Here is a 26711-nt window from a genome sequence, read left to right as displayed (position 1 = left end):
CGGGGGCAACAACAAAACCCAGGAACGAAACTGACTTACGATGGAATTCGCACTTCTCCGCCTTGACATACAACTTATTTTCTAACAGCCGGCGTAAGACTCGGCGAACATGCTGAGTGTGTTCCTGCATAGAGGGAGAAAAGATGAGAATATCATCTATGTACACAAAGACAAACTTGTTAACCATGTCTCTCAGCACATCATTAACCAGAGTCTGGAAGACAGAGGGGGCGTTACAAAGGCCGAACGGCAGAACGCAGTACTCAAAGTGTCCGGTAGGGGTGTTAAAGGCTGTCTTCCATTCATCTCCCTCTCTTATTCGCACCAGATGATAGGCGTTGCGTAAATCTAGCTTAGTAAAGAACTGCGCCCCCTGCAGGAGCTCAAACGCAGTAGACATTAAGGGAAGGGGGTACCTATTCTTAACCGTAATGTCATTTAAGCCCCTATAATCAATACAAGGGCGCAGGGAGCCGTCCTTCTTGCCAACAAAGAAAAACCCCGCCCCTGCGGGCGAGGTGGAGGGACGAATGAGACCGGCACGCAGGGCATCATTAATATACTGGTCCATAGCCTCTCTCTCAGGACCCGATAACGAATAAAGTCTACCCTTAGGCGGAGAAGTGCCGGGGAGGAGATCAATAGCGCAATCATATGGCCGGTGAGGAGGCAGGGAGGTGGCCCGGGCTTTACTAAACACCTGAGCGATATCCGCATACTCCGCCGGGACCCCGGTCAAATCGACCGCCGGAACCTGAGGAAGAGAAAGAACAGAACCAGAAACAGCAGAACCAAGACATGACACATGACAAGACTGGGACCAAGACAAGATAATACTATGCTGCCAATCAACGTGAGGATTGTGTTGCGCTAACCATCCATGCCCTAAAATAATAGGGGATAGAGACGCATGAAGGACGTGCAACACAATCTCCTCACGATGATTACCAGACACAGAGAGACTCACAGGAGAAGTGCAATGTGTAATCCGCGCCATCTGCTGCCCCTTGAGGGACCAGACATCCAAAGGGGATTGGAGAGGAACAACCGGAACACCCCAGGCGCGCACCAGCGCTTCATCAATGAAGTTGCTCTCCGCACCAGAATCGAGAAGGGCAGTGGACGGATGATCACGCCCAGCGAAGGACAAAATGACGGGGAGTTGGGTACTGGAAACAGGGGAGAGTTTTGAAGAAGTGCCCACCAGGACTCCCGTACTCACTGATGGGCAGCGGCTTTTAACGGGCAGACCCTTGCAAAATGCCCGGGCTTCCCGCAATACAAGCACTGGGCCTTCTGTATACGCCTCTCTCTCTCTCTCTGTGACAGGCGCAAACGCCCCAGCTGCATGGGTTCAGGCTCGGCTGACGGCAAAGGTGAAGAAGGGGAAGTGATGGTCTCCTCCGTAAACACTCGCTGACGAATGGAACGTCGCTGATTGCGAAGCAGTCTCCGGGCCTCGATCCGGAGAGCGAGATCAATGATGGCATCTAGCGACGGAGGGAGGTCATGAAGAGCGATCTCGTCCTGAAGATCATCGGACAACCCCTCTACAAACTGGGCTCGGAGAGCCGCTTCATTCCAGTGGCAGGCAGCCGCTAAGGTCTTAAACTCAATAGCATATTCAGTAACTGTGAGTCTGCCCTGAACAAGATGTGCCAAGCGAGCTGCAGCGGCGTCCCCGCGCACCGACCGGTTGAATAGTTTCTCCATTTCCTCCCTAAACTCGTCAAAAGACCGACAGCAAGGATCGCTGGCATCCCACACGGCCGTAGCCCACTCGCGCGCCTTGCCAACCAGAAGGGTAATCACATACGCAACCCGGGTGCGTTCAGAGGCATAGCGGCGGGGCTGCAGGGCAAAAACTAGAGAGCATTGTGAAAGGAAAGCCCGGCAGGAGGCGGGATCGCCATTATATGGAGGTGGAGCTGTGACGTGAGGTTCCGTCTGCGACGGCTGACTGGGCTGGGTGGCATCATGACTGACCTGGTCAAGCCGAGAGGAAAGGTCATTCAAACGGGTTGATAAACCCTCAACCTCTTGAGAAGTGGTGGTGAGGTGAGCCGAGTGTTGTCCTAACCATGAACCCTGCTGGGCGAGCGCTGACCGGAGAGCATCAACCTCCGCGGGATCCATCTTGGCAAGTTCGTCCTGTCAGGAACCACAAAAGTCAGGAATCCCAATGCAGAGGGTTTTTAATAAGGTTCACAAATGGCAGGTATGTATAGGAGATAACACTCTATGTCTTCATGTAAAATGTAAATATGTATGGCAAAAACACTCAATGTCTTCATGTAAAGGCAAGCACTCGAAGTGGAAAACCCGGCAGGGCTGTAGGACCTCCACCATCCGTCCACACTCGAAACAACCCGACACGGGGCATAACAGAGAGTTCCAGGCGGGGCACGGCGAGAGAGAGAGAGAGGGGCGGTCAGAGTCTTCAGCAGAGTATGTGCTGGACAGCGCACAGCAGTAGTCCGAGTCTTATGCAGGATTACGCGCAGAGCGCACTGCAGCTGGACAGCGCTACATGTAGTCTGGCGCTCAGAGAATCCACAGACAGAGTGTTAACAGAGGCTTGGCGGGGAACACACCACTCGGGAGAAACTGACAGCGGGGCGGGGAATCTGAAGAGATAAGGCAGCAGAGAGCACGGTAAATGATCCAGACAAAACTACACATAGACACTCGACACGAACAGGACTAGAACTAGCCAGGCTAGCGGGCATGAACATAATAAGACGAACTTGCAAGGAACAGAGGAAACGAGGGGAATTTAAATCAAACCGGATGGGCAATTAATATGGATCAGGTGTGGGACGCCGGTGAGAAGAGTCGGAGATAATGAGGTCACCAGGTGGAAGGCGCGCACGTGTGGAGCTGTCAAAACATAAACACAACACAACACATGGTGAAACAAAGACAAAGCGGCCAATAAGACCGAAATCACGACAGCCCTAAAATCTTTTCTTTTTCATTCTTAAACACTGCACCACTTGTAGGCTATATGCAAAAAATACACTTGTTGATTATGTTTATAACATTATAAGGTGTGCAATAAGGTGAATGTTTATCAAGACATATCATTCTTTTCTTAAACTAAGTCTAACACAATGATTTTAAAATGTTGTTATGGGGTATTTTTTAATGTGCATGATTAATTTGGATTTGTGACATCCCTAAAAATACATGATTTAATTTTAGACTGGGCTTATGTTCTGCTTTAGAGATATAGGGGCAGTTTCCTAGTCGGGTCTTATCCTTGTCCAAGACTAAAATGCATGTTTGATCTGTCTTAATTTAAACACATCTTGCACTGATATATCTTAACATATATCATTGCCATTGTTTTGTCTCAAGACGCACACCAGTAATGTTTTTTGTAAGGTTTGTTTGTAAAATCTACTTAAATGATCTGATATAACCTAGCAATAGGCCTCGTGCTGGATTAATCTAAACCCTGTTGGGAAACTTCCCTATAATATAGTTCTATGATATATTTTTTATTTTAGGTTGTTTACTGTATGTGCACTCTCAGAAGATAATTTACACAAACTGTCACTGGGGTGGTACCCTTTCAAATAGTACACCTAAAGAGTGCATATAATGGGTACAAATGTACCTATATCTGTACCTAAATAGTAAATATTAGGATCCATTTAAAGGGTACCATTCCAGTAACAGCTTTTGTACCTTTTATTCCGAGAGTGTAGGGCCCAAAATTTATTCAAGCCCAGGAGCCCACACCCTGGTAAGTCCTGCCCTGCTGGTGGGACTCGAACCCACAACCTTTGAATCACTTCGTTTCATAATCTAGAAGTCCAATGCGCAATCCATTGCGCCACAGAGCCTACAGCGCAGCCCCTTGATGTTTTGCACACAATCCTAGAGGAAGACAGATTTCAGTTCTTATTAGCTTCTGTATATTTCAGCCCAAGAGTTACAATTACTATTTGCACCTCCTGCTCTTTACATATGACAATGAGCACATTTGTCAAATGGGAGGCAGTTCTGGGATGCGAATTCAGGATCTCCAGATTAAAGGACAGGCGCTTTGACCAGCTAATGCTGTGCAACCTAACGTCACAAGTCTTTGGATCTTTTGAAAACACAAACAAGTCTTTCATGTTTTCTACTACAGGACCTCCTGCCTTTTATGTAGACCAGAGAGAACAGCAGCTGAAATGTTGGAATCGCGGGATTTGAACAGTCGGTTTACATGACATGATCATTGAACAGCTATGCCAGGGCATCCTAAAATTGCACAGTGTGAAGTTACACAACAATCTGATACCGAAAACAGTCGAGTGGAGGCTAGAGACCACAACCTCTGACAGAAGGCACCACTGAGATTTGAACCCAGGATCTCCTGTTTACAAGACAGGCACTTTGACCAGCTAAGCCATGGCGCCCTGACAAATTAAGCCGACGGAGTCAAGTCCTATCAATGAAGGCTTTAGGCTAAAGAGTGTCAAAGAACTGCAATGGTCCATTTGCAAGTTTTCTAGAAAGTTTTGCCCATTGTCTAGAAAGTTTTGCCCATTGTCTAGGTCTCTTCCTTGAAAATAGACAGCCGTCGCAACAACCGTGAATTATCAGGATGCAGCACATCTCAAGTGAGAAAGAGCCACAGAATTATACCATAGCTGACCACAAGCTAAAGGCACCGCTGGGATTCGAAACCAGGATCTCCTGTTTACTAGACAGGCACTTTAACCAACTAAGCCACGGCGCCTACCCACACCCACGCTTTGTGGGAGGGTGAGTCACAGTGTGAAGTTACACAACAATCTGATCCCGAAAACAGTCGAGTGGAGGCTAGAGACCACAACCTCTGACAGAAGGCACCACTGGGATTTAAACCCAGGATCTCCTGTTTACAAGACAGGCAGTTTGACCAGCTAAGCCATGGCACCCTGACAAATTAAGCCGACGGAGTCAAGTCCTATCAATGAAGGGTTTAGGCTAAAGAGTGTCAAAGAACTGCAATGGTCCATTTGCAAGTTTTCTAGAAAGTTTTGCCCATTGTCTAGAAAGTTTTGCTCATTGTCTAGGTCTTTTCTGTGAAAATAGACAGCCGTCGCAACAACCGTGAATTATCAGGATGCAGCACATCTCAAGTGAGAAAGAGCCACAGAATTATACCATAGCTGACCACAAGCTAAAGGCAACGCTGGGATTCGAACCCAGGATCTCCTGTATACTAGACAGGCACTTTAACCAACTAAGCCACGGCGCCACCCTCTCTGAGTGGCTAAAGGAACAGAGAGTAAAAGTATGAGCAGATCAAACAATGTGAGAAGAAAACCACGAAGAAGGGCCATCAGAGCTAAAAGGCTACGACTCTGGTGGGACTCGAACCCACAACCTTTGAATCACTTTGTTTCATAATCTAGAAGTCCAATGCGCTATCCATTGCGCCACAGAGCCTACAGCGCAGCCCCTTGATGTTTTGCACACAATCCTAGAGGAAGACAGATTTCAGTTCTTATTAGCTTCTGTATATTTCAGCCCAAGAGTTACAATTACTATTTGTACCTCCTGCTCTTTACATATGACAGTGAGCACAATTGTCAAATGGGAGGCAGTTCTGGGATGCGAATTCAGGATCTCCAGATTAAAGGACAGGCGCTTTGACCAGCTAATGCTGTGCAACCTAACGTCACAAGTCTTTGGATCTTTTGAAAACACAAACAAGTCTTTCATGTTTTCTACTACAGGACCTCCTGCCTTTTATGTAGACCAGAGAGAACAGCAGCTGAAATGTTGGAATCGCGGGATTTGAACAGTCAGTTTACATGACATGATCATTAAACAGCTATGCCAGGGCATCCTAAAATTGCACAGTGCGAAGTTACACAACAATCTGATACCGAAAACAGTCGAGTGGAGGCTAGAGACCACAACCTCTGACAGAAGGCACCACTGGGATTTGAACCCAGGATCTCCTGTTTACAAGACAGGCACTTTGACCAGCTAAGCCATGGCACCCTGACAAATTAAGCCGACGGAGTCAAGTCCTATCAATGAAGGCTTTAGGCTAAAGAGTGTCAAAGAACTGCAATGGTCCATTTGCAAGTTTTCTAGAAAGTTTTGCCCATTGTCTAGAAAGTTTTGCTCATTGTCTAGGTCTTTTCCGTGAAAATATGCAGCCATCGCAACAACCGTGAATTATCAGGATGCAGCACATCTCAAGTGAGAAAGAGCCACAGAATTATACCATAGCTGACCACAAGCTAAAGGCACCGCTGGGATTCGAACCCCAGATCTCCTGTTTACTAGACAGGCACTTTAACCAACTAAGCCACGGCGCCAGCCTCTCTGAGTGGCTAACGGAACGGAAAGTAAAAGTATGAGCAGATCAAACAATGTGAGAAGAAAACCACGAAGAAGGGCCATCAGAGCTAAAAGGCTACGACTCTGGTGGGACTCAAACCCACAACCTTTGAATCACTTCGTTTCATAATCTAGAAGTCCAATGCGCTATCCGTTGCGCCACAGAGCCTACAGCGCAGCCCCTTGATGTTTTGCACACAATCCTAGAGGAAGACAGATTTCAGTTCTTATTAGCTTCGGTATATTTCAGCCCAAGAGTTACAATTACTATTTGTACCTCCTGCTCTTTACATATGACAGTGAGCACAACTGTCAAATGGGAGGCAGTTCTGGGATGCGAATTCAGGATCTCCAGATTAAAGGACAGGCGCTTTGACCAGCTAATGCTGTGCAACCTAACGTCACAAGTCTTTGGATCTTTTGAAAACACAAACAAGTCTTTCATGTTTTCTACTACAGGACCTCCTGCCTTTTATGTAGACCAGAGAGAACAGCAGCTGAAATGTTGGAATCGCGGGATTTGAACAGTCGGTTTACATGACATGATCATTGAACAGCTATGCCAGGGCATCCTAAAATTGCATGGCGTTATTTGAATAAAGCCAAGCACAAGAAAGTCAGATTTCCCTGTGGACCTCCATACTTTAATCTAGATCGGAGAGCACAGCCGTTGAAAGAAAGGCACGGCGTGGATTTGAACAGTTTGTTGACAAAACAGGCTCTTCGACCAGTTGATATTGGGCACCCTATCAGACTGTTATGAGAGCTGTCATAAGAACCTTGAATTATCAGGCGATTGCATATCATCTGACAAAGAGTCACAAATACAGCACTAAGCTTTCCACAGACTAAAGGCACCGCTGGGATTCGAACCCAGGACCTCCTGTTTACGAGACAGGCGCTTTAACCAACTAAGCCACGGCGCCTACCCACACCCGCGCTTTGTGGGAGGGTGAGTCACAGTGTGAAGTTACACAACAATCTTCGAACCCAGGACCCCCTGTTTACGAGACAGGCGCTTTAACCAACTAAGCCACGGTGCTTACCCACACCCACACTTTGTGGGAGGGTGAGTCACAGTGTGAAGTTACACAACAATCTGATACCGAAAACAGTCGAGTGGAGGCTAGAGACCACAACCTCTGACAGAAGGCACCACTGGGATTTGAACCCAGGATCTCCTGTTTACAAGACAGGCACTTTGACCAGCTAAGCCATGGCGCCCTGACAAATTAAGCTGACGGAGTCAAGTCCTATCAATGAAGGCTTTAGGCTAAAGAGTGTCAAAGAACTGCAATGGTCCATTTGCAAGTTTTCTAGAAAGTTTTGCCAATAGTCTAGAAAGTTTTGCTCATTGTCTAGGTCTTTTCCTTGAAAATAGACAGCCGTCGCAACAACCGTGAATTATCAGGATGCAGCACATCTCAAGTGACACAGAATTATACCATAGCTGACCACAAGCTAAAGGCACCGCTGGGTGTGAACCCAGGATCTCCTGTTTACTAGACAGGCACTTTAACCAACTAAGCCACGGCGCCACCCTCTCTGAGTGGCTAACGGAACGGAGAGTAAAAGTATGAGCAGATCAAACAATGTGAGAAGAAAACCACGAAGAAGGGCCATCAGAGCTAAAAGGCTACGACTCTGGTGGGACTCGAACCCACAACCTTTGAATCACTTCGTTTCATAATCTAGAAGTCCAATGCGCTATCCATTGCGCCACAGAGCCTACAGCGCAGCCCCTTGATGTTTTGCACAAAATCCTAGAGGAAGAAAGATTTCAGTTCTTATTAGCTTCTGTATATTTCAGCCCAAGAGTTACAATTACTATTTGTACCTCCTGCTCTTTACATATGACAGTGACTACAATTGTCAAATGGGAGGCAGTTCTGGGATGCGAATTCAGGATCTCCAGATTAAAGGACAGGCGCTTTGACCAGCTAAGCCACGGCGCCACCCTCTCTGAGTGGCTAACGGAACGGAGAGTAAAAGTATGAGCAGATCAAACAATGTGAGAAGAAAACCACGAAGAAGGGCCATCAGAGCTAAAAGGCTACGACTCTGGTGGGACTCGAACCCACAACCTTTGAATCACTTCGTTTCATAATCTAGAAGTCCAATGCGCTATCCATTGCGCCACAGAGCCTACAGCGCAGCCCCTTGATGTTTTGCACAAAATCCTAGAGGAAGAAAGATTTCAGTTCTTATTAGCTTCTGTATATTTCAGCCCAAGAGTTACAATTACTATTTGTACCTCCTGCTCTTTACATATGACAGTGACTACAATTGTCAAATGGGAGGCAGTTCTGGGATGCGAATTCAGGATCTCCAGATTAAAGGACAGGCGCTTTGACCAGCTAATGCTGTGCAACCTAACGTCACAAGTCTTTGGATCTTTTGAAAACACAAACAAGTCTTTCATGTTTTCTACTAAAGGACCTCCTGCCTTTTATGTAGACCAGAGAGAACAGCAGCTGAAATGTTGGAATCGCGGGATTTGAACAGTCGGTTTACATGACATGATCATTGAACAGCTATGCCAGGGCATCCTAAAATTGCATGGCGTTATTTGAATAAAGCCAAGCACAAGAAAGTCAGATTTCCCTGTGCTCTCCTTCCTTTAATCTAGATCGGAGAGCACAGCCGTTGAAAGAAAGGCACGGCGTGGATTTGAACAGTCTGTTGACAAGACAGGGTCTTCGACCAGTTGATACTGGGCACCCTATCAGACTGTTATGAGAGCTGTCATAAGAACCTTGAATTATCAGGCGATTGCATATCATCTGACAAAGAGCCACAAATACAACACTAAGCTTTCCACAGACTAAAGGCACCGCTGGGATTCGAACCCAGGACCTCGTGTTTACGAGACAGGCGCTTTAACCAACTAAGCCACGGCGCCTACCCACACCCACGCCTTGTGGGAGGGTGAGTCACAGTGTGAAGTTACACAACAATCTGATACCGAAAACAGTCGAGTGGAGGCTAGAGACCACAACCTCTGACAGAAGGCACCACTGGGATTTGAACCCAGGATCTCCTGTTTACAAGACAGGCACTTTGACCAGCTAAGCCATGGCACCCTGACAAATTAAGCCGACGGAGTCAAGTCCTATCAATGAAGGCTTTAGGCTAAAGAGTGTCAAAGAACTGCAATGGTCCATTTGCAAGTTTTCTAGAAAGTTTTACCCATTGTCTAGAAAGTTTTGCTCATTGTCTAGGTCTTTTCCGTGAAAATAGACAGCCGTTGCAACAACCGTGAATTATCAGGATGCAGCACATCTCAAGTGAGAAAGAGCCACAGAATTATACCATAGCTGACCACAAGCTAAAGGCACCGCTGGGATTCGAACCCAGGATCTCCTGTTTACTAGACAGGCACTTTAACCAACTAAGCCACGGCGCCTACCCACACCCACGCTTTGTGGGAGGGTGAGTCACAGTGTGAAGTTACACAACAATCTGATACCGAAAACAGTCGAGTGGAGGCTAGAGACCAAAACCTCTGACAGAAGGCACCACTGGGATTTGAACCCAGGATCTCCTGTTTACAAGACAGGCACGTTGACCAGCTAAGCCATGGCGCCCTGACAAATTAAGCCGACGGAGTCAAGTCCTATCAATGAAGGCTTTAGGCTAAAGAGTGTCAAAGAACTGCAATGGTCCATTTGCAAGTTTTCTAGAAAGTTTTGCCCATTGTCTAGAAAGTTTTGCTCATTGTCTAGGTCTTTTCCGTGAAAATAGGCAGCTATTGCAACAACCGTGAATTATCAGGATGCAGCACATCTCAAGTGAGAAAGAGCCACAGAATTATACCATAGCTGACCACAAGCTAAAGGCGCCGCTGGGATTCGAACCCAGGATCTCCTGTTTACTAGACAGGCACTTTAACCAACTAAGCCACGGCGCCAGACTCTCTGAGTGGCTAACGGAACGGAGAGTAAAAGTATGAGCAGATCAAACAATGTGAGAAGAAAACCACGAAGAAGGGCCATCAGAGCTAAAAGGCTACGACTCTGGTGGGACTCGAACCCACAACCTTTGAACCACTTCGTTTCATAATCTAGAAGTCCAATGCGCTATCCATTGCACCACAGAGCCTACAGCGCAGCCCCTTGATGTTTTGCACACAATCCTAGAGGAAGACAGATTTCAGTTCTTATTAGCTTCTGTATATTTCAGCCCAAGAGTTACAATTACTATTTGTACCTCCTGCTCTTTACATATGACAGTGAGCACAATTGTCAAATGGGAGGCAGTTCTGGGATGCGAATTCAGGATCTCCAGATTAAAGGACAGGCGCTTTGACCAGCTAATGCTGTGCAACCTAACGTCACAAGTCTTTGGATCTTTTGAAAACACAAACAAGTCTTTCATGTTTTCTACTACAGGACCTCCTGCCTTTTATGTAGACCAGAGAGAACAGCAGCTGAAATGTTGGAATCGCGGGATTTGAACAGTCGGTTTACATGACATGATCATTGAACAGCTATGCCAGGGCATCCTAAAATTGCATGGCGTTATTTGAATAAAGCCAAGCACAAGAAAGTCAGATTTCCCTGTGGACCTCCATCCTTTAATCTAGATCGGAGAGCACAGTCGTTGAAAGAAAGGCACGGCGTGGATTTGAACAGTCTGTTGACAAGACAGGCTCTTCGACCAGTTGATAATGGGCACCCTATCAGACTGTTATGAGAGCTGTCATAAGAACGTTGAATTATCAGGCGATTGCATATCATCTGACAAAGAGGCACAAATACAGCACTAAGCTTTCCACAGACTAAAGGCACCGCTGGGATTCGAACCCAGGATCTCCTGTTTACTAGACAGGCGCTTTAACCAACTAAGCCACGGCGCCTACCCACACCCACGCTTTGTGGGAGGGTGAGTCACAGTGTGAAGTTACACAACAATCTTCGAACCCAGGACCCCCTGTTTACGAGACAGGCGCTTTAACCAACTAAGCCACGGCGCCTACCCACACCCACGCTTTGTGGGAGGGTGAGTCACAGTGTGAAGTTACACAACAATCTGATACCGAAAACAGTCGAGTGGAGGCTAGAGACCACAACCTCTGACAGAAGGCACCACTGGGATTTGAACCCAGGATCTCCTGTTTACAAGACAGGCACTTTGACCAGCTAAGCCATGGCGCCCTGACAAATTAAGCTGACGGAGTCAAGTCCTATCAATGAAGGCTTTAGGCTAAAGAGTGTCAAAGAACTGCAATGGTCCATTTGCAAGTTTTCTAGAAAGTTTTGCCAATTGTCTAGAAAGTTTGTCTCATTGTCTAGGTCTTTTCCTTGAAAATAGACAGCCGTCGCAACAACCGTGAATTATCAGGATGCAGCACATCTCAAGTGACACAGAATTATACCATAGCTGACCACAAGCTAAAGGCACCGCTGGGATTTGAACCCAGGATCTCCTGTTTACTAGACAGGCACTTTAACCAACTAAGCCACGGCGCCACCCTCTCTGAGTGGCTAACGGAACGGAGAGTAAAAGTATGAGCAGATCAAACAATGTGAGAAGAAAACCACGAAGAAGGGCCATCAGAGCTAAAAGGCTACGACTCTGGTGGGACTCGAACCCACAACCTTTGAATCACTTCGTTTCATAATCTAGAAGTCCAATGCGCTATCCATTGCGCCACAGAGCCTACAGCGCAGCCCCTTGATGTTTTGCACACAATCCTAGAGGAAGACAGATTTCAGTTCTTATTAGCTTCTGTATATTTCAGCCCAAGAGTTACAATTACTATTTGTACCTCCTGCTCTTTACATATGACAGTGAGCACAATTGTCAAATGGGAGGCAGTTCTGGGATGCGAATTCAGGATCTCCAGATTAAAGGACAGGCGCTTTGACCAGCTAATGCTGTGCAACCTAACGTCACAAGTCTTTGGATCTTTTGAAAACACAAACAAGTCTTTCATGTTTTCTACTACAGGACCTCCTGCCTTTTATGTAGACCAGAGAGAACAGCAGCTGAAATGTTGGAATCGCGGGATTTGAACAGTCGGTTTACATGACATGATCATTGAACAGCTATGCCAGGGCATCCTAAAATTGCATGGCGTTATTTGAATAAAGCCAAGCACAAGAAAGTCAGATTTCCCTGTGGACCTCCATCCTTTAATCTAGATCGGAGAGCACAGTCGTTGAAAGAAAGGCACGGCGTGGATTTGAACAGTCTGGTGACAAGACAGGCTCTTCGACCAGTTGATAATGGGCACCCTATCAGACTGTTATGAGAGCTGTCATAAGAACGTTGAATTATCAGGCGATTGCATATCATCTGACAAAGAGGCACAAATACAGCACTAAGCTTTCCACAGACTAAAGGCACCGCTGGGATTCGAACCCAGGATCTCCTGTTTACTAGACAGGCGCTTTAACCAACTAAGCCACGGCGCCTACCCACACCCACACTTTGTGGGAGGGTGAGTCACAGTGTGAAGTTACACAACAATCTGATACCGAAAACAGTCGAGTGGAGGCTAGAGACCACAACCTCTGACAGAAGGCAGCACTGGGATTTGAACCCAGGATCTCCTGTTTACAAGAAAGGCACTTTGACCAGCTAAGCCATGGCGCCCTGACAAATTAAGCTGACGGAGTCAAGTCCTATCAATGAAGGCTTTAGGCTAAAGAGTGTCAAAGAACTACAATGGTCCATTTGCAAGTTTTCTAGAAAGTTTTGCCCATTGTCTAGAAAGTTTTGCTGATTGTCTAGGTCTTTTCCGTGAAAATAGGCAGCCGTCGCAACAACCGTGAATTATCAGGATGCAGCACATCTCAAGTGAGAAAGAGCCACAGAATTATACCATAGCTGACCACAAGCTAAAGGCACCGCTGGGATTCGAACCCAGGATCTCCTGTTTACTAGACAGGCACTTTAACCAACTAAGCCACGGCCCCTACCCACACCCACGCTTTGTGGGAGGGTGAGTCACAGTGTGAAGTTACACAACAATCTGATACCGAAAACAGTCGAGTGGAGGCTAGAGACCACAACCTCTGACAGAAGGCACCACTGGGATTTGAACCCAGGATCTCCTGTTTACAAGACAGGCAGTTTGACCAGCTAAGCCATGGCACCCTGAAAAATTAAGCCGACGGAGTCAAGTCCTATCAATGAAGGCTTTAGGCTAAAGAGTGTCAAAGAACTGCAATGGTCCATTTGCAAGTTTTCTAGAAAGTTTTGCCCATTGTCTAGAAAGTTTTGCTCATTGTCTAGAAAGTTTTGCTCATTGTCTAGGTCTTTTCCGTGAAAATAGACAGCCGTCGCAACAACCGTGAATTATCAGGATGCAGCACATCTCAAGTGAGAAAGAGCCACAGAATTATACCATAGCTGACCACAAGCTAAAGGCACCGCTGGGATTCGAACCCAGGATCTCCTGTTTACTAGACAGGCACTTTAACCAACTAAGCCACGGCGCCACCCTCTCTGAGTGGCTAACGGAACGGAGAGTAAAAGTATGAGCAGATCAAACAATGTGAGAAGAAAACCACGAAGAAGGGCCATCAGAGCTAAAAGGTTACGACTCTGGTGGGACTCGAACCCACAACCTTTGAATCGCTTCGTTTCATAATCTAGAAGTCCAATGCGCTATCCATTGCGCCACAGAGCCTACAGCGCAGCCCCTTGATGTTTTGCACACAATCCTAGAGGAAGACAGATTTCAGTTCTTATTAGCTTCTGTATATTTCAGCCCAAGAGTTACAATTACTATTTGTACCTCCTGCTCTTTACATATGACAGTGAGCACAATTGTCAAATGGGAGGCAGTTCTGGGATGCGAATTCAGGATCTCCAGATTAAAGGACAGGCGCTTTGACCAGCTAATGCTGTGCAACCTAACGTCACAAGTCTTTGGATCTTTTGAAAACACAAACAAGTCTTTCATGTTTTCTACTACAGGACCTCCTGCCTTTTATGTAGACCAGAGAGAACAGCAGCTGAAATGTTGGAATCGCGGGATTTGAACAGTCGGTTTACATGACATTATCATTGAACAGCTATGCCAGGGCATCCTAAAATTGCATGGCGTTATTTGAATAAAGCCAAGCACAAGAAAGTCAGATTTCCCTGTGGACCTCCTTCCTTTAATCTAGATCGGAGAGCACAGCCATTGAAAGAAAGGCACGGCGTGGATTTGAACAGTCTGTTGACAAGACAGGCTCTTCGACCAGTTGATACTGGGCACCCTATCAGACTGTTATGAGAGCTGTCATAAGAACCTTGAATTATCAGGCGATTGCATATCATCTGACAAAGAGCCACAAATACAGCACTAAGCTTCCACAGACTAAAGGCACCGCTGGGATTCGAACCCAGGACCTCCTGTTTACGAGACAGGCGCTTTAACCAACTAAGCCACGGCGCCTACCCACACCCACGCTTTGTGGGAGGGTGAGTCACAGTGTGAAGTTACACAACAATCATCGAACCCAGGACCCCCTGTTTACGAGACAGGCGCTTTAACCATCTAAGCCATGGCGCCTACCCACACCCACGCTTTGTGGGAGGGTGAGTCACAGTGTGAATTTACACAAACAATCTGATACCGAAAACAGTCGAGTGGAGGCTAGAGACCACAACCTCTGACAGAAGGCAGCACTGGGATTTGAACCCAGGATCTCCTGTTTACAAGACAGGCACTTTGACCAGCTAAGCCATGGCGCCCTGACAAATTAAGCTGACGGAGTCAAGTCCTATCAATGAAGGCTTTAGGCTAAAGAGTGTCAAAGAACTGCAATGGTCCATTTGCAAGTTTTCTAGAAAGTTTTGCCCATTGTCTAGAAAGTTTTGCTGATTGTCTAGGTCTTTTCCGTGAAAATAGGCAGCCGTCGCAACAACCGTGAATTATCAGGATGCAGCACATCTCAAGTGAGAAAGAGCCACAGAATTATACCATAGCTGACCACAAGCTAAAGGCACCGCTGGGATTCGAACCCAGGATCTCCTGTTTACTAGACAGGCACTTTAACCAACTAAGCCACGGCGCCACCCTCTCTGAGTGGCTAACGGAACGGAGAGTAAAAGTATGAGCAGATCAAACAATGTGAGAAGAAAACCACGAAGAAGGGCCATCAGAGCTAAAAGGTTACGACTCTGGTGGGACTCGAACCCACAACCTTTGAATCGCTTCGTTTCATAATCTAGAAGTCCAATGCGCTATCCATTGCGCCACAGAGCCTACAGCGCAGCCCCTTGATGTTTTGCACACAATCCTAGAGGAAGACAGATTTCAGTTCTTATTAGCTTCTGTATATTTCAGCCCAAGAGTTACAATTACTATTTGTACCTCCTGCTCTTTACATATGACAGTGAGCACAATTGTCAAATGGGAGGCAGTTCTGGGATGCGAATTCAGGATCTCCAGATTAAAGGACAGGCGCTTTGACCAGCTAATGCTGTGCAACCTAACGTCACAAGTCTTTGGATCTTTTGAAAACACAAACAAGTCTTTCATGTTTTCTACTACAGGACCTCCTGCCTTTTATGTAGACCAGAGAGAACAGCAGCTGAAATGTTGGAATCGCGGGATTTGAACAGTCGGTTTACATGACATTATCATTGAACAGCTATGCCAGGGCATCCTAAAATTGCATGGCGTTATTTGAATAAAGCCAAGCACAAGAAAGTCAGATTTCCCTGTGGACCTCCTTCCTTTAATCTAGATCGGAGAGCACAGCCATTGAAAGAAAGGCACGGCGTGGATTTGAACAGTCTGTTGACAAGACAGGCTCTTCGACCAGTTGATACTGGGCACCCTATCAGACTGTTATGAGAGCTGTCATAAGAACCTTGAATTATCAGGCGATTGCATATCATCTGACAAAGAGCCACAAATACAGCACTAAGCTTCCACAGACTAAAGGCACCGCTGGGATTCGAACCCAGGACCTCCTATTTACGAGACAGGCGCTTTAACCAACTAAGCCACGGCGCCTACCCACACCCACGCTTTGTGGGAGGGTGAGTCACAGTGTGAAGTTACACAACAATCATCGAACCCAGGACCCCCTGTTTACGAGACAGGCGCTTTAACCATCTAAGCCATGGCGCCTACCCACACCCACGCTTTGTGGGAGGGTGAGTCACAGTGTGAAGTTACACAAACAATCTGATACCGAAAACAGTCGAGTGGAGGCTAGAGACCACAACCTCTGACAGAAGGCACCACTGGGATTTGAACCCAGGATCTCCTGTTTACAAGACAGGCACTTTGACCAGCTAAGCCATGGCGCCCTGACAAATTAAGCCGACGGAGTCAAGTCCTATCAATGAAGGCTTTAGGCTAAAGAGTGTCAAAGAACTGCAATGGTCCATTTGCAAGTTTTCTAGAAAGTTTTGCCCATTGTCTAGAAAGTTTTGCTCATTGTCTAGGTCTTTTCCGTGAAAAGAGGCAGCCGTCGCAACAACCGTGAATTATCAGGATGCAGCACATCTCAAGTGAGAAAGAGCCACAGAATTATACCATAGCTGACCACAAGCTAAAGGCACCGTTGGGAATCGAACCCAGGATCTCCTGTTTACTAGACAGGCACTTTAACCAACTAAGCCACGGCGCCTACCCACACCCACGCTTTGTGGGAGGGTGAGTCACATTGTGAAGTTACACAACAATCTGATACCGAAAACAGGCGAGTGGAGGCTAGAGACCACAACCTCTGACAGAAGGCACCACTGGGATTTGAACCCAGGATCTCCTGTTTACAAGACAGGCACTTTGACCAGCTAAGCCATGGCGCCCTGATAAATTAAGCCGACGGAGTCAAGTCCTATCAATGAAGGCTTTAGGCTAAAGAGTGTCAAAGAACTGCAATGGTCCATTTGCAAGTTTTCTAGAAAGTTTTGCCCATTGTCTAGAAAGTTTTGCTCATTGTCTAGGTCTTTTCCTTGAAAATAGACAGCCGTCGCAACAACCGTGAATTATCAGGATGCAGCACATCTCAAGTGACACAGAATTATACCATAGCTGACCACAAGCTAAAGGCACCGCTGGGATTTGAACCCAGGATCTCCTGTTTACTAGACAGGCACTTTAACCAACTAAGCCACGGCACCAGCCTCTCTGAGTGGCTAACGGAACGGAGAGTAAAAGTATGAGCAGATCAAACAATGTGAGAAGAAAACCACGAAGAAGGGCCATCAGAGCTAAAAGGCTACGACTCTGGTGGGACTCGAACCCACAATCTTTGAATCACTTCGTTTCATAATCTAGAAGTCCAATGCGCTATCCATTGCGCCACAGAGCCTACAGCGCAGCCCCTTGATGTTTTGCACACAATCCTAGAGGAAGACAGATTTCAGTTCTTATTAGCTTCTGTATATTTCAGCCCAAGAGTTACAATTACTATTTGTACCTCCTGCTCTTTACATATGACAATGAGCACAATTGTCAAATGGGAGGCAGTTCTGGGATGCGAATTCAGGATCTCCAGATTAAAGGACAGGCGCTTTGACCAGCTAATGCTGTGCAACCTAACGTCACAAGTCTTTGGATCTTTTGAAAACACAAACAAGTCTTTCATGTTTTCTACTACAGGACCTCCTGCCTCTTATGTAGACCAGAGAGAACAGCAGCTGAAATGTTGGAATCGCGGGATTTGAACAGTCGGTTTACATGACATGATCATTGAACAGCTATGCCAGGGCATCCTAAAATTGCATGGCGTTATTTGAATAAAGCCAAGCACAAGAAAGTCAGATTTCCCTGTGGACCTCCTTCCTTTAATCTAGATCGGAGAGCACAGCCGTTGAAAGAAAGGCACGGCGTGGATTTGAACAGTCTGTTGACAAGACAGGCTCTTCGACCAGTTGATACTGGGCACCCTATCAGACTGTTATGAGAGCTGTCATAAGAACCTTGAATTATCAGGCGATTGCATATCATCTGACAAAGAGCCACAAATACAGCACTAAGCTTTCCACAGACTAAAGGCACCGCTGGGATTCGAACCCAGGACCTCCTGTTTACGAGACAGGCGCTTTAACCAACTAAGCCACGGCGCCTACCCACACCCACGCTTTGTGGGAGGGTGAGTCACAGTGTGAAGTTACACAACAATCTTCGAACCCAGGACCCCCTGTTTACGAGACAGGCGCTTTAACCAACTAAGCCACGGCGCCTACCCACACCCACGCTTTGTGGGAGGGTGAGTCACAGTGTGAAGTTACACAACAATCTGATACCGAAAACAGTCGAGTGGAGGCTAGAGACCACAACCTCTGACAGAAGGCACCACTGGGATTTGAACTCAGGATCTCCTGTTTACAAGACAGGCACTTTGACCAGCTAAGCCATGGCGCCCTGACAAATTAAGCTGACGGAGTCAAGTCCTATCAATGAAGGCTTTAGGCTAAAGAGTGTCAAAGAACTGCAATGGTCCATTTGCAAGTTTTCTAGAAAGTTTTGCCAATTGTCTAGAAAGTTTTGCTCATTGTCTAGGTCTTTTCCTTGAAAATAGACAGCCGTCGCAACAACCGTGAATTATCAGGATGCAGCACATCTCAAGTGACACAGAATTATACCATAGCTGACCACAAGCTAAAGGCACCGCTGGGATTTGAACCCAGGATCTCCTGTTTACTAGACAGGCACTTTAACCAACTAAGCCACGGCGCCACCCTCTCTGAGTGGCTAACGGAACGGAGAGTAAAAGTATGAGCAGATCAAACAATGTGAGAAGAAAACCACGAAGAAGGGCCATCAGAGCTAAAAGGCTACGACTCTGGTGGGACTCGAACCCACAACCTTTGAATCACTTCGTTTCATAATCTAGAAGTCCAATGCGCTATCCATTGCGCCACAGAGCCTACAGCGCAGCCCCTTGATGTTTTGCACACAATCCTAGAGGAAGACAGATTTCAGTTCTTATTAGCTTCTGTATATTTCAGCCGAAGAGTTACAATTACTATTTGTACCTCCTGCTCTTTACATATGACAGTGAGTACAATTGTCAAATGGGAGGCAGTTCTGGGATGCGAATTCAGGATCTCCAGATTAAAGGACAGGCGCTTTGACCAGCTAATGCTGTGCAACCTAACGTCACAAGTCTTTGGATCTTTTGAAAACACAAACAAGTCTTTCATGTTTTCTACTACAGGACCTCCTGCCTTTTATGTAGACCAGAGAGCAGCTGAAATGTTGGAATCGCGGGATTTGAACAGTCGGTTTACATGACATTATCATTGAACAGCTATGCCAGGGCATCCTAAAATTGCATGGCGTTATTTGAATAAAGCCAAGCACAAGAAAGTCAGATTTCACTGTGGACCTCCTTCCTTTAATCTAGATCGGAGAGCACAGCCGTTGAAAGAAAGGCACGGCGTGGATTTGAACAGTCTGTTGACAAGACAGGCTCTTCGACCAGTTGATACTGGGCACCCTATCAGACTGTTATGAGAGCTGTCATAAGAACCTTGAATTATCAGGCGATTGCATATCATCTGACAAAGAGCCACAAATACAGCACTAAGCTGGCCACAGACTAAAGGCACCACTTGGATTCGAACCCAGGACCTCCTGTTTACGAGACAGGCGCTTTAACCAACTAAGCCACGGCACCTACCCACACCCACGCTTTGTGGGAGGGTGAGTCACAGTGTGAAGTTACACAACAATCTGATACCGAAAACATTCGAGTGGAGGCTAGAGACCACAACCTCTGACAGAAGGCACCACTGGGATTTGAACCCAGGATCTCCTGTTTACAAGACAGGCGCTTTGACCAGCTAAGCCATGGCGCCCTGACAAATTAAGCCGACGGAGTCAAGTGGTATCAATGAAGGCTTTAGGCTAAAGAGTGTCAATGAACTGCAATGGTCCATTTGCAAGTTTTCTAGAAAGTGTTGCCCATTGTCTAGAAAGTTTTGCCCATTGTCTAGGTCTTTTACTTGAAAATAGACAGCCGTCGCAACAACCGTGAATTATCAGGATGCAGCACTTCTCAAGTGAGAAAGAGCCACAGAATTATACCATAGCTGACCACAAGCTAAAGGCGCCGCTGGGATTCGAACCCAGGATCTCCTGATTACTAGACAGGCACTTTAACCAACTAAGCCACGGCGCCACCCTCTCTGAGTGGCTAACGGAACGGAGAGTAAAAGTATGAGCAGATCCAACAATGTGAGAAGAAAACCACGTAGAAGGGCCATCAGAGCTAAAAGGCTACGACTCTGGTGGGACTCGAACCCACAACCTTTGAATCACTTCGTTTCATAATCTAGAAGTCCAATGCGCTATCCATTGCGCCACAGAGTCTACAGCGCAGCCCCTTGATGTTTTGCACACAATCCTAGAGGAAGACAGATTTCAGTTCTTATTAGCTTCTGTATATTTCAGCCCAAGAGTTACAATTACTATTTGTACCTTCTGCTCTTTACATATGACAGTGAGCACAATTGTCAAATGGGAGGCAGTTCTGGGATGCGAATTCAGGATCTCCAGATTAAAGGACAGGCGCTTTGACCAGCTAATGCTGTGCAACCTAACGTCACAAGTCTTTGGATCTTTTGAAAACACAAACAAGTCTTTCATGTTTTCTACTACAGGACCTCCTGCCTTTTATGTAGACCAGAGAGCAGCTGAAATGTTGGAATCGCGGGATTTGAACAGTCGGTTTACATGACATGATCATTGAACAGCTATGCCAGGGCATCCTAAAATTGCACAAGAAAGTCAGATTTCCCTGTGGACCTCCTTCCTTTAATCTAGATCGGAGAGCACAGCCGTTGAAAGAAAGGCACGGCGTGGATTTGAACAGTCTGTTGACAAGACAGGCTCTTCGACCAGTTGATTCTGGGCACCCTATCAGACTGTTATGAGAGCTGTCATAAGAACCTTGAATTATCAGGCGATTGCATATCATCTGACAAAGAGCCACAAATACAGCACTAAGCTGGCCACAGACTAAAGGCACCGCTGGGATTCGAACCCAAGACCTCCTGTTTACGAGACAGGCGCTTTAACCAACTAAGCCACGGCGCCTACCCACACCCACGCTTTGTGGGAGGGTGAGTCACAGTGTGAAGTTACACAACAATCTGATACCGAAAACAGTCGAGTGGAGGCTAGAGACCACAACCTCTGACAGAAGGCACCACTGGGATTTAAACCCAGGATCTCCTGTTTACAAGACAGGCGCTTTGACCAGCTAAGCCATGGCGCCCTGACAAATTAAGCTGTCGGAGTCAAGTCCTATCAATGAAGGCTTTAGGCTAAAGAGTGTCAAAGAACTGCAATGGTCCATTTGCAAGTTTTCTAGAAAGTTTTGCCCATTGTCTAGAAAGTTTTGCCCATTGTCTAGGTCTTTTACTTGAAAATAGACAGCCGTCGCAACAACCGTGAATTATCAGGATGCAGCACATCTCAAGTGAGAAAGAGCCACAGAATTATACCATAGCTGACCACAAGCTAAAGGCGCCGCTGGGATTAGAACCCAGGATCTCCTGATTACTAGACAGGCACTTTAACCAACTAAGCCACGGCGCCACCCTCTCTGAGTGGCTAACGGAACGGAGAGTAAAAGTATGAGCAGATCCAACAATGTGAGAAGAAAACCACGTAGAAGGGCCATCAGAGCTAAAAGGCTACGACTCTGGTGGGACTCGAACCCACAACCTTTGAATCACTTCGTTTCATAATCTAGAAGTCCAATGCGCTATCCATTGCGCCACAGAGTCTACAGCGCAGCCCCTTGATGTTTTGCACACAATCCTAGAGGAAGACAGATTTCAGTTCTTATTAGCTTCTGTATATTTCAGCCCAAGAGTTACAATTACTATTTGTACCTCCTGCTCTTTACATATGACAGTGAGCACAATTGTCAAATGGGAGGCAGTTCTGGGATGCGAATTCAGGATCTCCAGATTAAAGGACAGGCGCTTTGACCAGCTAATGCTGTGCAACCTAACGTCACAAGTCTTTGGATCTTTTGAAAACACAAACAAGTCTTTCATGTTTTCTACTACAGGACCTCCTGCCTTTTATGTAGACCAGAGAGCAGCTGAAATGTTGGAATCGCGGGATTTGAACAGTCGGTTTACATGACATGATCATTGAACAGCTATGCCAGGGCATCCTAAAATTGCACAAGAAAGTCAGATTTCCCTGTGGACCTCCTTCCTTTAATCTAGATCGGAGAGCACAGCCGTTGAAAGAAAGGCACGGCGTGGATTTGAACAGTCTGTTGACAAGACAGGCTCTTCGACCAGTTGATTCTGGGCACCCTATCAGACTGTTATGAGAGCTGTCATAAGAACCTTGAATTATCAGGCGATTGCATATCATCTGACAAAGAGCCACAAATACAGCACTAAGCTGGCCACAGACTAAAGGCACCGCTGGGATTCGAACCCAAGACCTCCTGTTTACGAGACAGGCGCTTTAACCAACTAAGCCACGGCGCCTACCCACACCCACGCTTTGTGGGAGGGTGAGTCACAGTGTGAAGTTACACAACAATCTGATACCGAAAACAGTCGAGTGGAGGCTAGAGACCACAACCTCTGACAGAAGGCACCACTGGGATTTAAACCCAGGATCTCCTGTTTACAAGACAGGCGCTTTGACCAGCTAAGCCATGGCGCCCTGACAAATTAAGCTGTCGGAGTCAAGTCCTATCAATGAAGGCTTTAGGCTAAAGAGTGTCAAAGAACTGCAATGGTCCATTTGCAAGTTTTCTAGAAAGTTTTGCCCATTGTCTAGAAAGTTTTGCCCATTGTCTAGGTCTTTTCCCTGAAAATAGACAGCCGTCGCAACAACCGTGAATTATCAGGATGCAGCACATCTCAAGTGAGAAAGAGCCACAAAATTATACCATAGCTGACCACAAGCTAAAGGCACCGCTGGGATTTGAACCCAGGATCTCCTGTTTACTAGACAGGCACTTTAACCAACTAAGCCACGGCACCAGCCTCTCTGAGTGGCTAACGGAACGGAGAGTAAAAGTATGAGCAGATCAAACAATGTGAGAAGAAAACCACGAAGAAGGGCCATCAGAGCTAAAAGGCTACGACTCTGGTGGGACTCGAACCCACAACCTTTGAATCACTTCGTTTCATAATCTAGAAGTCCAATGCGCTATCCATTGCGCCACAGAGCCTACAGCGCAGCCCCTTGATGTTTTGCACACAATCCTAGAGGAAGACAGATTTCAGTTCTTATTAGCTTCTGTATATTTCAGCCGAAGAGTTACAATTACTATTTGTACCTCCTGCTCTTTACATATGACAGTGAGTACAATTGTCAAATGGGAGGCAGTTCTGGGATGCGAATTCAGGATCTCCAGATTAAAGGACAGGCGCTTTGACCAGCTAATGCTGTGCAACCTAACGTCACAAGTCTTTGGATCTTTTGAAAACACAAACAAGTCTTTCATGTTTTCTACTACAGGACCTCCTGCCTTTTATGTAGACCAGAGAGCAGCTGAAATGTTGGAATCGCGGGATTTGAACAGTCGGTTTACATGACATTATCATTGAACAGCTATGCCAGGGCATCCTAAAATTGCATGGCGTTATTTGAATAAAGCCAAGCACAAGAAAGTCAGATTTCCCTGTGGACCTCCTTCCTTTAATCTAGATCGGAGAGCACAGCCGTTGAAAGAAAGGCACGGCGTGGATTTGAACAGTCTGTTGACAAGACAGGCTCTTCGACCAGTTGATACTGGGCACCCTATCAGACTGTTACGAGAGCTGTCATAAGAACCTTGAATTATCAGGCGATTGCATATCATCTGACAAAGAGCCACAAATACAGCACTAAGCTGGCCACAGACTAAAGGCACCGCTGGGATTCGAACCCAGGACCTCCTGTTTACGAGACAGGCGCTTTAACCAACTAAGCCACGCTTTGTGGGAGGGTGAGTCACAGTGTGAAGTTACACAACAATCTGATACCGAAAACAGTCGAGTGGAGGCTAGAGACCACAACCTCTGACAGAAGGCACCACTGGGATTTGAACCCAGGATCTCCTGTTTACAAGACAGGCGCTTTGACCAGCTAAGCCATGGCGCCCTGACAAACTAAGCTGTCGGAGTCAAGTCCTATCAATGAAGGCTTTAGGCTAAAAAGTGTCAAAGAACTGCAATGGTCCATTTGCAAGTTTTCTAGAAAGTTTTGCCCATTGTCTAGAAAGTTTTGCCCATTGTCTAGGTCTTTTCCCTGAAAATAGACAGCCGTCGCAACAACCGTGAATTATCAGGATGCAGCACATCTCAAGTGAGAAAGAGCCACAAAATTATACCATAGCTGACCACAAGCTAAAGGCACCGCTGGGATTCGAACCCAGGATCTCCTGTTTACTAGACAGGCACTTTAACCAACTAAGCCACGGCGCCACCCTCTCTGAGTGGCTAACGGAACGGAGAGTAAAAGTATGAGCAGATCCAACAATGTGAGAAGAAAACCACGAAGAAGGGCCATCAGAGCTAAAAGGCTACGACTCTGGTGGGACTCGAACCCACAACCTTTGAATCACTTCGTTTCATAATCTAGAAGTCCAATGCGCTATCCATTGCGCCACAGAGCCTACAGCGCAGCCCCTTGATGTTTTGCACACAATCCTAGAGGAAGACAGATTTCAGTTCTTATTAGCTTCTGTATATTTAAGCCCAAGAGTTACAATTACTATTTGTACCTCCTGCTCTTTACATATGACAGTGAGCACAATTGTCAAATGGGAGGCAGTTCTGGGATGCGAATTCAGGATCTCCAGATTAAAGGACAGGCGCTTTGACCAGCTAATGCTGTGCAACCTAACGTCACAAGTCTTTGGATCTTTTGAAAACACAAACAAGTCTTTCATGTTTTCTACTACAGGACCTCCTGCCTTTTATGTAGACCAGAGAGCAGCTGAAATGTTGGAATCGCGGGATTTGAACAGTCGGTTTACATGACATGATCATTGAACAGCTATGCCAGGGCATCCTAAAATTGCACAAGAAAGTCAGATTTCCCTGTGGACCTCCTTCCTTTAATCTAGATCGGAGAGTACAGCCGTTGAAAGAAAGGCACGGCGTGGATTTGAACAGTCTGTTGACAAGACAGGCTCTTCGACCAGTTGATACTGGGCACCCTATCAGACTGTTATGAGAGCTGTCATAAGAACCTTGAATTATCAGGCGATTGCATATCATCTGACAAAGAGCCACAAATACAGCACTAAGCTGGCCACAGACTAAAGGCACCGCTGGGATTCGAACCCAGGACCTCCTGTTTACAAGACAGGCGCTTTATCCAACTAAGCCACGGCGCCTACCCACACCCACGCTTTGTGGGAGGGTGAGTCACAGTGTGAAGTTACACAACAATCTGATACCGAAAACAGTCGAGTGGAGGCTAGAGACCACAACCTCTGACAGAAGGCACCACTGGGATTTGAACCCAGGATCTCCTGTTTACAAGACAGGCGCTTTGACCAGCTAAGCCATGGCGCCCTGACAAATTAAGCCGACGGAGTCAAGTGGTATCAATGAAGGCTTTAGGCTAAAGAGTGTCAATGAACTGCAATGGTCCATTTGCAAGTTTTCTAGAAAGTGTTGCCCATTGTCTAGAAAGTTTTGCCCATTGTCTAGGTCTTTTACTTGAAAATAGACAGCCGTCGCAACAACCGTGAATTATCAGGATGCAGCACATCTCAAGTGAGAAAGAGCCACAGATTTATACCATAGCTGACCACAAGCTAAAGGCGCCACTGGGATTCGAACCCAGGATCTCCTGTTTACTAGACAGGCACTTTAACCAACTAAGCCACGGCGCCACCCTCTCTGAGTGGCTAACGGAACGGAGAGTAAAAGTATGAGCAGATCCAACAATGTGAGAAGAAAACCACGAAGAAGGGCCATCAGAGCTAAAAGGCTACGACTCTGGTGGGACTCGAACCCACAACCTTTGAATCACTTCGTTTCATAATCTAGAAGTCCAATGCGCTATCCATTGCGCCACAGAGCCTACAGCGCAGCCCCTTGATGTTTTGCACACAATCCTAGAGGAAGACAGATTTCAGTTCTTATTAGCTTCTGTATATTTAAGCCCAAGAATTACAATTACTATTTGTACCTCCTGCTCTTTACATATGACAGTGAGCACAATTGTCAAATGGGAGGCAGTTCTGGGATGCGAATTCAGGATCTCCAGATTAAAGGACAGGCGCTTTGACCAGCTAATGCTGTGCAACCTAACGTTACAAGTCTTTGGATCTTTTGAAAACACAAACAAGTCTTTCATGTTTTCTACTACAGGACCTCCTGACTTTTATGTAGACCAGAGAGAACAGCAGCTGAAATGTTGGAATCGCGGGATTTGAACAGTCGGTTTACATGACATGATCATTGAACAGCTATGCCAGGGCATC

The 26711-nt window shown here is 46.4% G+C and overlaps 62 non-coding genes across 62 annotated transcripts; all 62 read right to left on the bottom strand.

Annotated features, from left to right (window-relative positions):
- Nucleotides 1–4338: 4338 nt before the first annotated feature.
- trnat-ugu (transfer RNA threonine (anticodon UGU)) lies at nt 4339–4412 on the bottom strand. The gene has a single exon. It is a non-coding gene; the product is annotated as a tRNA-Thr (tRNA).
- A 249-nt stretch (nt 4413–4661) lies between these two features.
- Nucleotides 4662–4735, bottom strand: trnat-agu (transfer RNA threonine (anticodon AGU)). The gene has a single exon. It is a non-coding gene; the product is annotated as a tRNA-Thr (tRNA).
- Nucleotides 4736–4842: 107 nt separating this feature from the next.
- trnat-ugu (transfer RNA threonine (anticodon UGU)) lies at nt 4843–4916 on the bottom strand. The gene has a single exon. It is a non-coding gene; the product is annotated as a tRNA-Thr (tRNA).
- A 249-nt stretch (nt 4917–5165) lies between these two features.
- Nucleotides 5166–5239, bottom strand: trnat-agu (transfer RNA threonine (anticodon AGU)). Its single transcript has one exon. It is a non-coding gene; the product is annotated as a tRNA-Thr (tRNA).
- A 101-nt stretch (nt 5240–5340) lies between these two features.
- trnar-ucu (transfer RNA arginine (anticodon UCU)) lies at nt 5341–5430 on the bottom strand. Its single transcript is given in 2 exon segments — nt 5341–5376; nt 5394–5430. It is a non-coding gene; the product is annotated as a tRNA-Arg (tRNA).
- A 487-nt stretch (nt 5431–5917) lies between these two features.
- Nucleotides 5918–5991, bottom strand: trnat-ugu (transfer RNA threonine (anticodon UGU)). The gene has a single exon. It is a non-coding gene; the product is annotated as a tRNA-Thr (tRNA).
- Nucleotides 5992–6240: 249 nt separating this feature from the next.
- Nucleotides 6241–6314, bottom strand: trnat-agu (transfer RNA threonine (anticodon AGU)). The gene has a single exon. It is a non-coding gene; the product is annotated as a tRNA-Thr (tRNA).
- A 101-nt stretch (nt 6315–6415) lies between these two features.
- trnar-ucu (transfer RNA arginine (anticodon UCU)) lies at nt 6416–6505 on the bottom strand. The gene is given in 2 exon segments: nt 6416–6451; nt 6469–6505. It is a non-coding gene; the product is annotated as a tRNA-Arg (tRNA).
- A 683-nt stretch (nt 6506–7188) lies between these two features.
- trnat-cgu (transfer RNA threonine (anticodon CGU)) lies at nt 7189–7262 on the bottom strand. The gene has a single exon. It is a non-coding gene; the product is annotated as a tRNA-Thr (tRNA).
- A 224-nt stretch (nt 7263–7486) lies between these two features.
- Nucleotides 7487–7560, bottom strand: trnat-ugu (transfer RNA threonine (anticodon UGU)). Its single transcript has one exon. It is a non-coding gene; the product is annotated as a tRNA-Thr (tRNA).
- A 241-nt stretch (nt 7561–7801) lies between these two features.
- Nucleotides 7802–7874, bottom strand: trnat-agu (transfer RNA threonine (anticodon AGU)). The gene has a single exon. It is a non-coding gene; the product is annotated as a tRNA-Thr (tRNA).
- Nucleotides 7875–7975: 101 nt separating this feature from the next.
- trnar-ucu (transfer RNA arginine (anticodon UCU)) lies at nt 7976–8065 on the bottom strand. The gene is given in 2 exon segments: nt 7976–8011; nt 8029–8065. It is a non-coding gene; the product is annotated as a tRNA-Arg (tRNA).
- Nucleotides 8066–8392: 327 nt separating this feature from the next.
- Nucleotides 8393–8482, bottom strand: trnar-ucu (transfer RNA arginine (anticodon UCU)). Its single transcript is given in 2 exon segments — nt 8393–8428; nt 8446–8482. It is a non-coding gene; the product is annotated as a tRNA-Arg (tRNA).
- Nucleotides 8483–9164: 682 nt separating this feature from the next.
- On the bottom strand, nt 9165–9238 carry trnat-cgu (transfer RNA threonine (anticodon CGU)). Its single transcript has one exon. It is a non-coding gene; the product is annotated as a tRNA-Thr (tRNA).
- Nucleotides 9239–9345: 107 nt separating this feature from the next.
- trnat-ugu (transfer RNA threonine (anticodon UGU)) lies at nt 9346–9419 on the bottom strand. The gene has a single exon. It is a non-coding gene; the product is annotated as a tRNA-Thr (tRNA).
- Nucleotides 9420–9668: 249 nt separating this feature from the next.
- trnat-agu (transfer RNA threonine (anticodon AGU)) lies at nt 9669–9742 on the bottom strand. The gene has a single exon. It is a non-coding gene; the product is annotated as a tRNA-Thr (tRNA).
- A 107-nt stretch (nt 9743–9849) lies between these two features.
- trnat-ugu (transfer RNA threonine (anticodon UGU)) lies at nt 9850–9923 on the bottom strand. Its single transcript has one exon. It is a non-coding gene; the product is annotated as a tRNA-Thr (tRNA).
- Nucleotides 9924–10172: 249 nt separating this feature from the next.
- Nucleotides 10173–10246, bottom strand: trnat-agu (transfer RNA threonine (anticodon AGU)). The gene has a single exon. It is a non-coding gene; the product is annotated as a tRNA-Thr (tRNA).
- Nucleotides 10247–10347: 101 nt separating this feature from the next.
- trnar-ucu (transfer RNA arginine (anticodon UCU)) lies at nt 10348–10437 on the bottom strand. The gene is given in 2 exon segments: nt 10348–10383; nt 10401–10437. It is a non-coding gene; the product is annotated as a tRNA-Arg (tRNA).
- A 683-nt stretch (nt 10438–11120) lies between these two features.
- On the bottom strand, nt 11121–11194 carry trnat-agu (transfer RNA threonine (anticodon AGU)). The gene has a single exon. It is a non-coding gene; the product is annotated as a tRNA-Thr (tRNA).
- A 224-nt stretch (nt 11195–11418) lies between these two features.
- Nucleotides 11419–11492, bottom strand: trnat-ugu (transfer RNA threonine (anticodon UGU)). The gene has a single exon. It is a non-coding gene; the product is annotated as a tRNA-Thr (tRNA).
- A 241-nt stretch (nt 11493–11733) lies between these two features.
- On the bottom strand, nt 11734–11807 carry trnat-agu (transfer RNA threonine (anticodon AGU)). Its single transcript has one exon. It is a non-coding gene; the product is annotated as a tRNA-Thr (tRNA).
- Nucleotides 11808–11908: 101 nt separating this feature from the next.
- Nucleotides 11909–11998, bottom strand: trnar-ucu (transfer RNA arginine (anticodon UCU)). The gene is given in 2 exon segments: nt 11909–11944; nt 11962–11998. It is a non-coding gene; the product is annotated as a tRNA-Arg (tRNA).
- A 683-nt stretch (nt 11999–12681) lies between these two features.
- Nucleotides 12682–12755, bottom strand: trnat-agu (transfer RNA threonine (anticodon AGU)). The gene has a single exon. It is a non-coding gene; the product is annotated as a tRNA-Thr (tRNA).
- A 107-nt stretch (nt 12756–12862) lies between these two features.
- On the bottom strand, nt 12863–12936 carry trnat-ugu (transfer RNA threonine (anticodon UGU)). Its single transcript has one exon. It is a non-coding gene; the product is annotated as a tRNA-Thr (tRNA).
- A 249-nt stretch (nt 12937–13185) lies between these two features.
- On the bottom strand, nt 13186–13259 carry trnat-agu (transfer RNA threonine (anticodon AGU)). The gene has a single exon. It is a non-coding gene; the product is annotated as a tRNA-Thr (tRNA).
- A 107-nt stretch (nt 13260–13366) lies between these two features.
- Nucleotides 13367–13440, bottom strand: trnat-ugu (transfer RNA threonine (anticodon UGU)). The gene has a single exon. It is a non-coding gene; the product is annotated as a tRNA-Thr (tRNA).
- Nucleotides 13441–13710: 270 nt separating this feature from the next.
- Nucleotides 13711–13784, bottom strand: trnat-agu (transfer RNA threonine (anticodon AGU)). The gene has a single exon. It is a non-coding gene; the product is annotated as a tRNA-Thr (tRNA).
- Nucleotides 13785–13885: 101 nt separating this feature from the next.
- On the bottom strand, nt 13886–13975 carry trnar-ucu (transfer RNA arginine (anticodon UCU)). Its single transcript is given in 2 exon segments — nt 13886–13921; nt 13939–13975. It is a non-coding gene; the product is annotated as a tRNA-Arg (tRNA).
- Nucleotides 13976–14657: 682 nt separating this feature from the next.
- On the bottom strand, nt 14658–14731 carry trnat-cgu (transfer RNA threonine (anticodon CGU)). The gene has a single exon. It is a non-coding gene; the product is annotated as a tRNA-Thr (tRNA).
- A 225-nt stretch (nt 14732–14956) lies between these two features.
- On the bottom strand, nt 14957–15030 carry trnat-ugu (transfer RNA threonine (anticodon UGU)). Its single transcript has one exon. It is a non-coding gene; the product is annotated as a tRNA-Thr (tRNA).
- A 249-nt stretch (nt 15031–15279) lies between these two features.
- trnat-agu (transfer RNA threonine (anticodon AGU)) lies at nt 15280–15353 on the bottom strand. Its single transcript has one exon. It is a non-coding gene; the product is annotated as a tRNA-Thr (tRNA).
- Nucleotides 15354–15454: 101 nt separating this feature from the next.
- Nucleotides 15455–15544, bottom strand: trnar-ucu (transfer RNA arginine (anticodon UCU)). The gene is given in 2 exon segments: nt 15455–15490; nt 15508–15544. It is a non-coding gene; the product is annotated as a tRNA-Arg (tRNA).
- A 682-nt stretch (nt 15545–16226) lies between these two features.
- On the bottom strand, nt 16227–16300 carry trnat-cgu (transfer RNA threonine (anticodon CGU)). The gene has a single exon. It is a non-coding gene; the product is annotated as a tRNA-Thr (tRNA).
- Nucleotides 16301–16525: 225 nt separating this feature from the next.
- trnat-ugu (transfer RNA threonine (anticodon UGU)) lies at nt 16526–16599 on the bottom strand. Its single transcript has one exon. It is a non-coding gene; the product is annotated as a tRNA-Thr (tRNA).
- A 249-nt stretch (nt 16600–16848) lies between these two features.
- On the bottom strand, nt 16849–16922 carry trnat-agu (transfer RNA threonine (anticodon AGU)). The gene has a single exon. It is a non-coding gene; the product is annotated as a tRNA-Thr (tRNA).
- Nucleotides 16923–17029: 107 nt separating this feature from the next.
- trnat-ugu (transfer RNA threonine (anticodon UGU)) lies at nt 17030–17103 on the bottom strand. Its single transcript has one exon. It is a non-coding gene; the product is annotated as a tRNA-Thr (tRNA).
- Nucleotides 17104–17344: 241 nt separating this feature from the next.
- trnat-agu (transfer RNA threonine (anticodon AGU)) lies at nt 17345–17418 on the bottom strand. Its single transcript has one exon. It is a non-coding gene; the product is annotated as a tRNA-Thr (tRNA).
- Nucleotides 17419–17519: 101 nt separating this feature from the next.
- On the bottom strand, nt 17520–17609 carry trnar-ucu (transfer RNA arginine (anticodon UCU)). Its single transcript is given in 2 exon segments — nt 17520–17555; nt 17573–17609. It is a non-coding gene; the product is annotated as a tRNA-Arg (tRNA).
- A 683-nt stretch (nt 17610–18292) lies between these two features.
- Nucleotides 18293–18366, bottom strand: trnat-cgu (transfer RNA threonine (anticodon CGU)). Its single transcript has one exon. It is a non-coding gene; the product is annotated as a tRNA-Thr (tRNA).
- A 224-nt stretch (nt 18367–18590) lies between these two features.
- Nucleotides 18591–18664, bottom strand: trnat-ugu (transfer RNA threonine (anticodon UGU)). Its single transcript has one exon. It is a non-coding gene; the product is annotated as a tRNA-Thr (tRNA).
- Nucleotides 18665–18905: 241 nt separating this feature from the next.
- Nucleotides 18906–18979, bottom strand: trnat-agu (transfer RNA threonine (anticodon AGU)). Its single transcript has one exon. It is a non-coding gene; the product is annotated as a tRNA-Thr (tRNA).
- Nucleotides 18980–19080: 101 nt separating this feature from the next.
- trnar-ucu (transfer RNA arginine (anticodon UCU)) lies at nt 19081–19170 on the bottom strand. The gene is given in 2 exon segments: nt 19081–19116; nt 19134–19170. It is a non-coding gene; the product is annotated as a tRNA-Arg (tRNA).
- A 678-nt stretch (nt 19171–19848) lies between these two features.
- Nucleotides 19849–19922, bottom strand: trnat-cgu (transfer RNA threonine (anticodon CGU)). The gene has a single exon. It is a non-coding gene; the product is annotated as a tRNA-Thr (tRNA).
- A 107-nt stretch (nt 19923–20029) lies between these two features.
- Nucleotides 20030–20103, bottom strand: trnat-ugu (transfer RNA threonine (anticodon UGU)). The gene has a single exon. It is a non-coding gene; the product is annotated as a tRNA-Thr (tRNA).
- Nucleotides 20104–20352: 249 nt separating this feature from the next.
- Nucleotides 20353–20426, bottom strand: trnat-agu (transfer RNA threonine (anticodon AGU)). The gene has a single exon. It is a non-coding gene; the product is annotated as a tRNA-Thr (tRNA).
- Nucleotides 20427–20527: 101 nt separating this feature from the next.
- Nucleotides 20528–20617, bottom strand: trnar-ucu (transfer RNA arginine (anticodon UCU)). Its single transcript is given in 2 exon segments — nt 20528–20563; nt 20581–20617. It is a non-coding gene; the product is annotated as a tRNA-Arg (tRNA).
- Nucleotides 20618–21269: 652 nt separating this feature from the next.
- trnat-cgu (transfer RNA threonine (anticodon CGU)) lies at nt 21270–21343 on the bottom strand. The gene has a single exon. It is a non-coding gene; the product is annotated as a tRNA-Thr (tRNA).
- A 107-nt stretch (nt 21344–21450) lies between these two features.
- On the bottom strand, nt 21451–21524 carry trnat-ugu (transfer RNA threonine (anticodon UGU)). The gene has a single exon. It is a non-coding gene; the product is annotated as a tRNA-Thr (tRNA).
- Nucleotides 21525–21773: 249 nt separating this feature from the next.
- Nucleotides 21774–21847, bottom strand: trnat-agu (transfer RNA threonine (anticodon AGU)). Its single transcript has one exon. It is a non-coding gene; the product is annotated as a tRNA-Thr (tRNA).
- Nucleotides 21848–21948: 101 nt separating this feature from the next.
- On the bottom strand, nt 21949–22038 carry trnar-ucu (transfer RNA arginine (anticodon UCU)). The gene is given in 2 exon segments: nt 21949–21984; nt 22002–22038. It is a non-coding gene; the product is annotated as a tRNA-Arg (tRNA).
- A 652-nt stretch (nt 22039–22690) lies between these two features.
- Nucleotides 22691–22764, bottom strand: trnat-cgu (transfer RNA threonine (anticodon CGU)). The gene has a single exon. It is a non-coding gene; the product is annotated as a tRNA-Thr (tRNA).
- A 107-nt stretch (nt 22765–22871) lies between these two features.
- On the bottom strand, nt 22872–22945 carry trnat-ugu (transfer RNA threonine (anticodon UGU)). Its single transcript has one exon. It is a non-coding gene; the product is annotated as a tRNA-Thr (tRNA).
- A 249-nt stretch (nt 22946–23194) lies between these two features.
- trnat-agu (transfer RNA threonine (anticodon AGU)) lies at nt 23195–23268 on the bottom strand. Its single transcript has one exon. It is a non-coding gene; the product is annotated as a tRNA-Thr (tRNA).
- Nucleotides 23269–23369: 101 nt separating this feature from the next.
- trnar-ucu (transfer RNA arginine (anticodon UCU)) lies at nt 23370–23459 on the bottom strand. Its single transcript is given in 2 exon segments — nt 23370–23405; nt 23423–23459. It is a non-coding gene; the product is annotated as a tRNA-Arg (tRNA).
- Nucleotides 23460–24299: 840 nt separating this feature from the next.
- Nucleotides 24300–24373, bottom strand: trnat-ugu (transfer RNA threonine (anticodon UGU)). The gene has a single exon. It is a non-coding gene; the product is annotated as a tRNA-Thr (tRNA).
- A 249-nt stretch (nt 24374–24622) lies between these two features.
- On the bottom strand, nt 24623–24696 carry trnat-agu (transfer RNA threonine (anticodon AGU)). Its single transcript has one exon. It is a non-coding gene; the product is annotated as a tRNA-Thr (tRNA).
- A 101-nt stretch (nt 24697–24797) lies between these two features.
- Nucleotides 24798–24887, bottom strand: trnar-ucu (transfer RNA arginine (anticodon UCU)). The gene is given in 2 exon segments: nt 24798–24833; nt 24851–24887. It is a non-coding gene; the product is annotated as a tRNA-Arg (tRNA).
- Nucleotides 24888–25539: 652 nt separating this feature from the next.
- trnat-ugu (transfer RNA threonine (anticodon UGU)) lies at nt 25540–25613 on the bottom strand. Its single transcript has one exon. It is a non-coding gene; the product is annotated as a tRNA-Thr (tRNA).
- A 107-nt stretch (nt 25614–25720) lies between these two features.
- On the bottom strand, nt 25721–25794 carry trnat-ugu (transfer RNA threonine (anticodon UGU)). Its single transcript has one exon. It is a non-coding gene; the product is annotated as a tRNA-Thr (tRNA).
- A 249-nt stretch (nt 25795–26043) lies between these two features.
- Nucleotides 26044–26117, bottom strand: trnat-agu (transfer RNA threonine (anticodon AGU)). Its single transcript has one exon. It is a non-coding gene; the product is annotated as a tRNA-Thr (tRNA).
- Nucleotides 26118–26218: 101 nt separating this feature from the next.
- Nucleotides 26219–26308, bottom strand: trnar-ucu (transfer RNA arginine (anticodon UCU)). Its single transcript is given in 2 exon segments — nt 26219–26254; nt 26272–26308. It is a non-coding gene; the product is annotated as a tRNA-Arg (tRNA).
- Nucleotides 26309–26711: the final 403 nt, after the last annotated feature.

Source organism: Paramisgurnus dabryanus, chromosome 18 (genome assembly GCF_030506205.2).
Source record: "Paramisgurnus dabryanus chromosome 18, PD_genome_1.1, whole genome shotgun sequence".
NCBI lineage: Eukaryota > Metazoa > Chordata > Actinopteri > Cypriniformes > Cobitidae > Paramisgurnus > Paramisgurnus dabryanus.
Note: the sequence above shows the minus strand (reverse complement) of the source record. Positions and strands in the feature narration are given on the sequence as shown.